Below are 10,562 nucleotides of genomic sequence, written 5' to 3' on the forward strand. Positions count from 1 at the left end.
TGACTCTGTAAACCGCTTAGAGAGGGCTGAAAGCCCTATGAAGCGGTATATAAGTCTAACTGCGATTGCTATTGCTACCTCCCTTCAGGCTGCAAGGATACCATTTTTTTTCCACTCATCCTGAAAGATAAAAATGCAGGTAGGTAGCCAAAACTTAATACGGACCCACAACATCTCAGTTCTTTTTGTTTTTTATTTATGGATGCATTTTCTTTTGTACACCCTTAAGCAAAACACATTATTATGGACATGCTGGGGTCCTGGCCCGTACAAGTCCATGGAATAAAATGCCTTAAGGCTTTCTCTCTGCTCAGATAATTATAAAAGAAAGTTTTTGAAGCTTAAGGTCAGGAGGCTAATGTGGTTCTGCTGAGATGCCTTGTCAAAAGCTGACGTTACCCAAGTGCCAAAGACGGCAAGCAAAACTTTTTCCCCCTTTGTTTGCTTCCCCATCCCTGGAGCATACAGACTTCAGAGTGCAAGACACTTCATTATCCTCTCTGCTAAACACTCGGCCTTCCTCAAAGACCAGGAACTGCAGTAAATGTTTCACAAAATGATGTATTGAAGATCTTTATACACTATTCATCCTCCAAAGGATTCCCCAGCTAGCCTTCCCCCTCATCTAGGCAAGTTAATGGGGGTCTGACCTACTTAACTGAAAAGAAGTGTTACTTCTGGGTCACACGCCCAGCGTTTTATCAAGAACAGAGACTCCTGTGGCTACAGATCGCTTCTCGAGGGCTTGGGATCCAACATCCAAAATTTGGTGAGCATCTTGGACATGTCAGTGATACAATAGAAGGACAAAAGTACTAAATGCCCAAAGAGCCATCTCGTTAGTTAACTTGGGGTAGTTGTTCATTTTAGATACCAAAAGAATCCAGTCCTAGTACAAGCATTGAAAAACCAGATACAAGTCTTATAATTCCTGATTAAAATACAGAGTTTTCCAGCCCAGAACTGATGGGAAGGTCTCTTAAAACTTGGAAATACAGGTCATTATGGGTGGAAGGCTACAAGCTTTTCAGGTAAAGTGGTTAGTAGAAGGAGGAAAATGCTTGATGGGAACTGAAGCTCTGCAGAGATGGATCTTAGCAAACTCAAATCTGCTTAACTTTATTACACCTGGGTAGGGAATTCAGAAGACTTGGATAGTCAAGGCTTCCTTAGCAGATATATCCAATGCTGAAAGGACTTTGCTAAACAATACTATCTATCTATCTATCTATCTATCTATCTATCTATCTATCTATCTATCTATCTATCTATCTATCATCTATCTATCTATATCTATTTATCTATATCTATCTATATCTATTTATCTATATCTAACTATCAATCTAACTATATCTATCTATCATCTATCTATTTATCTATCGTCTATCTATCTATCATCTATCTATATCTATTATCTATATCTATCTATCTATATCTATTTATCTATCTATATCTATCAATCTAACTATATCTATCTATCTATCTATCATCTATCTATCTATCTATCTATCATCTATCTATCTATCTATCTATCTATCTATCTATCTATTTATCTATCTATATCTATCTATATCTATTTATCTATCTATATCTATTTATCTATCTATATCTATCTATCTATATCTATCTATATCTATCTATCTATCTATCTATCATCTATATCTACTTATCTATTTATCTATTTATCTATCTATCTATCTATATCTATTTATCTATCTATCTATCTATCTATCTATCTAATAGTTATATATATAGAATATCTCTAATGGTAGAATAAAGAATACATAGAGTATAGAATTTTCAATAATTATGATCCAAACGTTGCTCCAGAAATGGGTCTCAGAATATGTCTTTCTTTCTCTTCCTCCCTTTCTCCGATTGTTCTGATGGGGATACTTCCGTTAGACTTTCATATTAATTTAATACCCCATGTTACCCCCATGTTTGGGGGTATTTGTAAGGTTCTAAATAGTTTAGTGTATAATAACTCTGTTTCAAGCCAAGTCTCTCTCTCTCTCTCTCTCTCTCTCTCTCTCTCTCTCTCTCTCTCTCTCTCTCTCTCTGTGTGTGTGTGTGTGTATTTGTATTTATTAGTTTGTCAAACATGTACAAGATAGCAGGCATAAATATAAACATAGATATGAATGAAAGAAATGAATACAAATAGTTGGGGACAGTAGGACAGGGACATTAGGCACACTGGTGCCCTTATGCACACCCCCTTTACGGACCTCTTAGGAATGGGGTGAGGTCCACAGTAGACACTTTGAGGGTGAAGCTGTGGGGATTTGAGACTGTAACAACGGAGTCAAGTAGACCATCCCAGTCACATGGCCGGCAAGCCACTCCCACAGAGCAGGCCACACCTACAGGTTCTGATAAATGTTGAAACCCACCACTGGGTGAGGTCCATGGTAGACAGATTGAGGTTGAAGCTGTGGGGTTTGGGGGGAAGAAACCACAGAGTCAGGTAGAGCAATCCAGGCGATGACCACTCTGTTGCTGAAGTCGTATTTTCTGCAATCGAGTTTGGAGCGGTTTACCTTGAGTTTGTATCTATTGTTTGCCCGTGTATTATTGAGGTTGAAGTTGAAGTAGTCGTTGACAGGTAGGATGATGTGCAGACAATTTTGTGTACTATGCTTAGATTGGACCCCAGCCGGCGCAGTTCCAGGTTGTCCAAGCCCAAAATTTCAAGCCTGGTGGCATAAGGGATTCCGTTGTGAGTAGAGGACTGGAGTACTCTTCTTGTGAAGTACCTCCTCAATCGTGTTAATGTCTGATGTACAATGTGGATTCAAGGCAGATGAGCTGTGTGTGTGAGGGGGGGGGGGAGATCCCTACAACTAATGTCAGCAAATGGACCACTGAGACTTTTTTGCTCAGTGAATACTAAGGGACTCATTACTCCATAGGCAAGGAGTATAATGGACAATCAAAACTATTACATTCCATCATGTTACTTTGACACGATATTCAAGTATCTGAAAAGTTTAAGAAAAGATTGCAGTCCACAAGGCAACTCATCCAAATGGAATAAATTAGTCACTTCACTTCAATTAACAGCAGGCATTTCGGCCACCGTGACCACCGTGCCTGTTTAATTCCAGTTTAACAAGAAAGCTATTCTTTAAGAAAGAAATCTTTAATAGCCATTGTTCCCTCTCCTCTCCTGAGATGCTCACTAAATTTAGTTTTATTTCACACATGATAATAGTTTCAAATGACTGATTTCCTCGCAGCCAGAGGCCATATTGCACATGGTAACTCAGCTGAGAATGTGGATTGCCAATTTCCTACACCCAAAACCGAACCAAATATTGTAATAGGAATACAGTGGATTGATTCCTACTTGTAGCCATAAAACTAAAGGCTGGTACTCATGTAGTAAGAGGAAAATGGGAAAAACTCCTTTTATTAAACGAATGTGAATTCCTCTCATTCGCATTCAGCAAAGACCTGGCAAACAGTCTTTCAAAGGTGAATTTATGATCACAGACCTTATCTAGCTTGGAAAGCTGCCATGTACATATTTTCCAAATGCAGTGCTGTGCAAGGAAAGACTTGGCACAGAGTCTCTGAGATTCATGGACAGATCTTCACACTCCTGAAACGAATGAATGAATGAATGGTTTCCTGCAAAAGCCCACTCCCCTTTCTCTCCTCTTTTATTTCCTATCCACCTGTGGCTTTTACTCCCAAGTCTACCCTGATTTTTGAGTTGTTCTTTTCTTCTGGCAGCTCTGCACATGCACACACTGGGAACAGGCTCCAGCTGTTCCTCTGCCTCACTGCTGTCTATCTCCGAAGGCAGCTGAGAACTGCCAGACGGCCTTGGCCCCATCTCTGCATCTGACACAGAGCCCTCATCTGAGCCTTCCCCAGCTTCCAGGACTGGCTCATATTCCTCCCTAACCTCCTCACTGTCCAACTCTGTTGCCAGCTCTGCTGTTGGGCCACAACACGTGTTTGTCTCCAGTAGAGATATTGCTTATTTGTTAGATTGCTTATCCTGGCGCACTAACTCTATGTGTAGGTACGTGTGTGCATGTGTAGCCTGTAGCAGGGATTTAACTGTTTTATTAATTGCCTACCACAGGGTTTCCTCCTGGAACAAGGAGAGAAAAACAAATTATAAGCATGCATGGGCAAGAAAGAGAAATCATGTGTTGATAATGAAAGCTACTTTATAGATGCATTAGAAGTGTCTGTGATCGTTCCATCTTTGGGCCTAATCCTAATTACAGTTTTTAGATTCTTAAGCATCTCCCAAGGACAGTACTTCTTTCATTCATTCATATCAACTGTTTGGAAACAGGTGGAGAAGTAGGGAAGGTGGGGGATGCAATGGGTGTTAATATTCATGATACCAACTAGATCATATAGATGAAAAGAACATATACCAGCCTACCATTCTATCCTCCAACAACCAAACAGAACTTCCATGCCGAAAGATGTTTTCAAATGGAATTAATCCTTATGAAAGCACTTTCAAAATGCCCGTAGGATGATCAGCAATTTCCTGTCATCTTATTTATTGGAGACAGGAATATATCTATCTCCCCAAGCAAACAGGAGGATGCAACTCTTTCCCATAAACAGTCAAGCAAGCAGAAATTTGATGCTCATAATTATGGTGAGAATTGTCCAGATTTAGGTGGCTTTGCTTCTACAGTAATAGATTTACTAAGTGGAAGGCAGCTCATTGAGGTTATTTTTTTTAACTTAACACAAATAAATACATTAGGAAGAAAAAGTTAGAATAACTGTGGGGTCCTGGGTTCTTTCTGAGCTTGGTGGTTTTCTTTCAGACATTTCATTACCAAACTAAGTAACATCCTTCTCTTCATTAGACTAGACATACCCAGTTCCTTCAACCATTCATCATATTTTGTCACCTCCGGCCTGCTAATCATCTTTGTTGCTTTTCCCTGCACCCTTTCTCTTTTTAGAGTCTCAACATCTTCCATCCCATCCAAACACAGAACCAAAATATAGAAACGATGACAAAAATGCATTGGGTCGTATCATTTTTTTTTAGCAGGCGTCATCTATTTAAAATCTAATTCTTATCTCTGTTGCTCTTTGCAATTTTCTTTTCGTCAAGTCAACAAAATCGATGCATCTGAAAAGTACTCTCAACATTTTTTTTCCTCCCACTTCTGTGCCTGATTCATATAAGCCTTCCAATTGCTTTCATTAAGGAAGTTATTACTTGTTAATTGAATAGCAACAGACTACTAAGGATCACTTATTGAAATCTAACGCCGATGTAAGAGGGAAAATCTACCCCTTGTATAATTCTATCAACAGTAAACTAGTACAATTAGATTCTTGCTAACAAACCTGAATTGCCAAGAAAGTTGAGCCAGATAATTGGTATTTAGGTAGATACCTGGAGATATCCCTTGCAATATCAATTAACATATTAAACGACGGCTTAAAGTCTTAACAAATGGCTTAAACCCATGGGCTCTTAGTAATCTGGGTGGCAGTTAATTAAATGCTTAAATACTGTTTTGGATGGAGAAAAAGATCAGGTTGCTTAGTAGAAGAACTGTTTAGCAATTCATATCAAAAGTGTTCCGGTATGGTCTCGATTGCTGGTTCTGAATTAAAATGTGACATGTTTGATCTCCCACATGTTTGTTGAAGTTGAAGAGATTGATTAGTAACCCAGGAACAATGCAGAGCATTAATGAAACTTTATGGAGATTTTCAGAGGTCATTTCGTAATTTTAAAAACTTACTGAAGTATAACAAAAGAAAGTATATCAGTCATTGTACAGGATTTTTTTAAAGCATCCCAAAGTTGGATGGTAATTAATCTGAATATAAAGAAAAGAAGAAATATACAAGATTAAAGATAAAGATAAAGGTTCCCCTTGCACATATGTGCTAGTCATTCCCGACTCTAGGGGGTAGTGCTCATCTCTGTTTCAAAGCCAAAGAGCCAGCACTGTCCAAAGATATCTCCATGATCATGTGGCCGGCATGACTAAATGCCGAAGGCGCATGGAATGCTGTCACCTTCCCACCAAAGGTGGTTCCTATTTTTCTACTTGTATTTTTACATACTTTCGAACTGCTCGGTTGGCAGAAGCTGGGACAAGGAACAGGAGCCCACTCCTTTACATGGCGCTGGGGATTCAAACCGCTGAACTGCCAACCTTTCTGATTGACAAGCTCAGCGTCTTAGCCACTGAGTCACCGCGTTCCCTCAAGAAACCTATATACTAGATTAACTCAAGCCTTAAACGTATCCAAGCTATATCATATGGAAACATATTGCTGCATTTTCTCACTTTTAATCTCAGAAGACATTTCAAGAATGGCCACAAAAGACATATTTTGAACTCATAATATCAGAAGAATATATTTCTTTCCTTTTATATACAATTTTCTCTTTTCATGCCCCAGGGAAAGAGACAAAGAGCCTCAAGTTCTCTGCTAAATAAGTAATACTATATTACATTTTTTTTCCAGAACTCTCTTAATATATGCTGTCATTTGGAATCAAAAGGGAACTTTGTTCTGGACAAGACCAAATTTTGTCGTGAGTTTTAAAAAAACCCTCAAATTTCTTACATCACCAACATTCAAAATTGGCTACCCAGTTTAATGGCCCACAATCTTCATTAACAACAGAGATATCCCTGATCTCTGCTCACTTGGTGAAATCCATATTACTCAGAAGTTACTAGAGGCCACTGAATGAGGAATGAGCTGGTTGGGAAAGTTCTTGAGGAAGCCAAAAAGAAAAATCACTGCAGATAGAGAATGTCATTTTTTAAATGTTCTCATGCGTAAACATTTGTATCCTTATGATTTAATTGGCTTGATAATTTTTTTTTAACTTGGAGGGATTTTATTTTATAAAAGAGATAATTAAAACTAAGAGCCTTCCTCTTAATTATCTGTCTGAGCTACCTACTCAACATTTTATCTCTTCACTTCTATGAGGTGTGTCTTGTCAATATTCTCTTGGCTGACAATGCAAAACACCCCAAAAGATATTTCCCGGGATGCAAATACTTCAATAACTATTATTTGTTGTAACAAAACTACAAAGCCATTATGAAAAGAATTCTACTGACTGCCGAGTACCTTTATTTAGAACAATGATGTCTAAATTTCTTGTATTCCTTTTCCCCATCTGTTTTACACAAAGATAAAAGAACTCCAAGCTCATCTCTTCGGGGGAGATAATAGTTTCCATCTGTTCTCTGTTTTGCTAATAGCCTGTTCTAGTATCTGTGGACAATCTCATCTATTTTGTTAATATGATTATTATGTGGAAGACATCAACAGCAGCCTCCAGATGTAGTTAATGGATAACTTTCACAACAGCACAGGTCTCAGTGGTTAAAAAAAACCAGGCCTGCCGTTTAGGGTGAAGGTTCGTTCTCCAAACTTGACGGGGGCGGGTTGGTTTCCAGACGTTTCATTACCGAGCGAGGTAACTGCTTCAGCTGAGTTTAGGGGACACAGGAGTCCACGTTCTTCTGTTTATAAGGGCTTCAGGTGTGGGTGTGTCAAGTGAGGGTCTTGCAATGGGTCAGGTATGAGCAGGGATGGGATTGAAAAAGGTTAGCAGCCAGTTCTCTGCCCGGTTACTGGATGGGTGTGGCCTACTCGGCCTCCTGCACCACGTTTTTGCCCTCCCCAGCAGAGGTGGGTTCCTACCAGTTCGCACCTATTCGGTAGAACCGGTTCGTCAAATCTACCGAACCGGTTAGAAGAGGTTCCACCAGTGGACCCGGAAAGCAGGCCGCACCTACAGAAGAGGTTCCAAAATTTTTTGAAACCCATCACTGCCACACACACACACACAGAGAGAGAGAGAGAGACAGACTGACTGACTGACTGACACAGAGAGAGAGAGAAAGAGAAAGAAAGGAAGAAATAAATAAAGAAAAAAGAAAGAAAAAGAGTGAGAGAGAGAGATGAAAGAAAAAAGAAAAAAGGGACAGAGAGACAAAGGAAGGAAAGAGAGAAAGAGATAGAAAAAGAGAGAGAAAGAAAACACATGGCCGGCAAGCCACTCCCACCAGTTCACATGGCCGGAAAGCCACTCCCACAAAGGAGGCCACACCCACAGAGTAGATTCCAAACATTTTTGAAACCCACCACTGCTCCCCAGACTCTGGAAGCTTTCCTCGATTCTCCGGGAGGGTGAAAATGGCCTCCCCCGAGATTCCGGAGGCACTGAGGAGGCCGGAAACAGACCCATTTTCAGATTTCTGGTACTTCTGGTAGGTCCTTTATTTGCCCTCCCCAGGGTCTGGAGGCTTTCCTTGATTCTCCAGGAGGGCGAAAACGCCTCCCCGGGGCTCCGGAATCCCTCCGGAGGCCGGAAACAGACCCATTTTCAGATTTCTGGGAGGCCCGTTTTTCGCTCTCAAAAATCCTCCATGCGGGCCCTGCACTTACCTGGCAGGATGAACAGGCCATGTGGAGACTCCGGGGGAGTGGGGGCAGGGCGTGTTGGATGAGGCCAGCTGATCCTTGCAACAACTGGTTCGGTGAACCAATGCGGACCAGCTATAAAAGAGGTTTTTATCAAAGCATCCCAGCTATTGCAGTCCCATGGTTTTAAAGCTAATTCTTGGGATAAAAGGTAAAGGTTCCCCTTGTACATATTTAGTAGTCGTTGCTGACTCTAGGGGGCAGTGCTTCAAAGCCGAGGAGCCAGCGCTGTCCGAAGACATCTCCGTGGTCATGTGGCCGGCATGGCTAAATGCCGAAGGCACACTGAAAGCTCTTACCTTCCCACCAAAGGTGGTTCCTATTTTTCTACTTGCATTTTTTACGTGCTTCCCAACTGCTAGGTTGGCAGAAGCTGAGACAAGTCACGGGAGCTCACTCCGTTATGCAGCGCTAGGGATTAGGATCGCTGAATTGCCAACCTTTCTGATCAACAAGCTCAGCGCCTTAGCCACTGAGCAGTGGAGGGATTCAAATAATTTAACAACCGGTTCTCTGCCCTAATGACCAGCTGGGAAGGCATGGCTCAGTGGTCACGTGACTGGGTAGGCGTGGTCAATTCAATGTCACTCAGGTTGATGGGCGCTTTGCCTTAGCTGCTACAATGGAATAAGGGTTAACCGGAGAGGCAGTTTCTGTAAGCAGGACAATCAAAATTAGGCTAGAAACAACACCAGAATGTTTCCTTCCTGCCTTCCTTACAGAATTAGCCCTGTAAAGTGGGGTGGGGGGGGACCCAAAAGATTTATTCCAACAACCAGATCTCCAAACTGCTTAGAAAGTTAACAACTGGTTCTCCCGAATAGGTGCAAACTGGCTGAATTCCACCACTGCTATATTTTCCTGAGTTTAGAGTGTTGTGGAAGGAAGGAGATTATATTATAAATTAACCTATTTAAAGGCTTATGGTAGTTCTGTCTCTTTCCCTTCTCTTAGATATAATGAGTAATTTAAAGTAGGAAAAAGAAGCAAAAAAATGAAAAAACACAAGTAAAGTAATTAGCCCTGTAAAGTGGGGGAAAAAACAAAAGGAGATTTCTTCCAACAACCCGTTCTCCGAACTGCTTAGAAAGTTAACAACCGGTTCTCCCGAATAGGTGCGAACCGGCTGAATCCCACCACTGCCACTGAGCCACCGTGTCTATCCTTGGGATAGTGAGCCACATTTGGCATTCCATTCAGAGCAAGCCATTTGATCTTGAGTTCCGGATTGATATCCCATTGCGAGTGCACATCGGTGCCCAAAGAGGAAGAGGCAATACGAGACACAACCATGGTTTGTCGAGCTGGCCTTGGATCTGCAGAGAGGAATGGAGATATGAGCGGCCTCAGACACTTCCACAAAGGGCAAATGCAGCTGGCAAAGCAAGGAAGCCATTATAAAGCAATTTCGCATTGTTTGCAGCAGGCCGGTAAATGAGATGGGAGAGAGAAGGAGAGAGGAATTGCAAATAGGTTATATGTTATCAAGCATTCTGTTTGCACCGGCATGGACCTCCCTAATGCAGACACTCACAACATGGGGAGTTGCAGGTTTTAGGGTGAAGAAACCATTGATCAGCTCTGCCAAATGTGGCCAGAGAAGGGCGGAGGGGGAGAAAAAAAGACGTTGGCTTTGAAAAGTGCGCTTTCTTTTTATAACTGCAGAACATAAAACAATTTGTTCTTGACTAGATATGCAAGCAGGAGAGGAAACAAGCTCCACGCAATTGCAGCCAGCGGTGGGAGTCAAATAACTTAACAACCGGTTCTCTGCCCTAATGACCAGCTGGATAGGCATGTATTCTGTCCCCCCCCCCCCTCCTTCGCTTGTTCAAAGACGACAGGCAGACAGGCTTAAAAGGAAATAACTTTATCAGCCTCGGCTCACGCTGGCTGCGAGCCCCAAAATAAACATAAATAAAGTATCTGGCAAGAAGATAACAGAATGCAAAACAAAGATCTCTTACGGCAGAACCAGGTGTTCAGAAAGAAAGCAAATCACTTCTCCAAGTGTCTCTTTGAATCAGGGTTACAGAAAGCAAACCACTTATCCAAGTGCCTCTCACAAACAAACCGCGACCGATGAACGATGA

Source organism: Thamnophis sirtalis, unplaced genomic scaffold (assembly GCF_051295495.1).
Source record: "Thamnophis sirtalis isolate CommonGarterSnake01/CBP01778 unplaced genomic scaffold, rThaSir2_p1.2 scaffold_2, whole genome shotgun sequence".
Taxonomy (NCBI): Eukaryota; Metazoa; Chordata; class Lepidosauria; order Squamata; family Natricidae; genus Thamnophis; species Thamnophis sirtalis.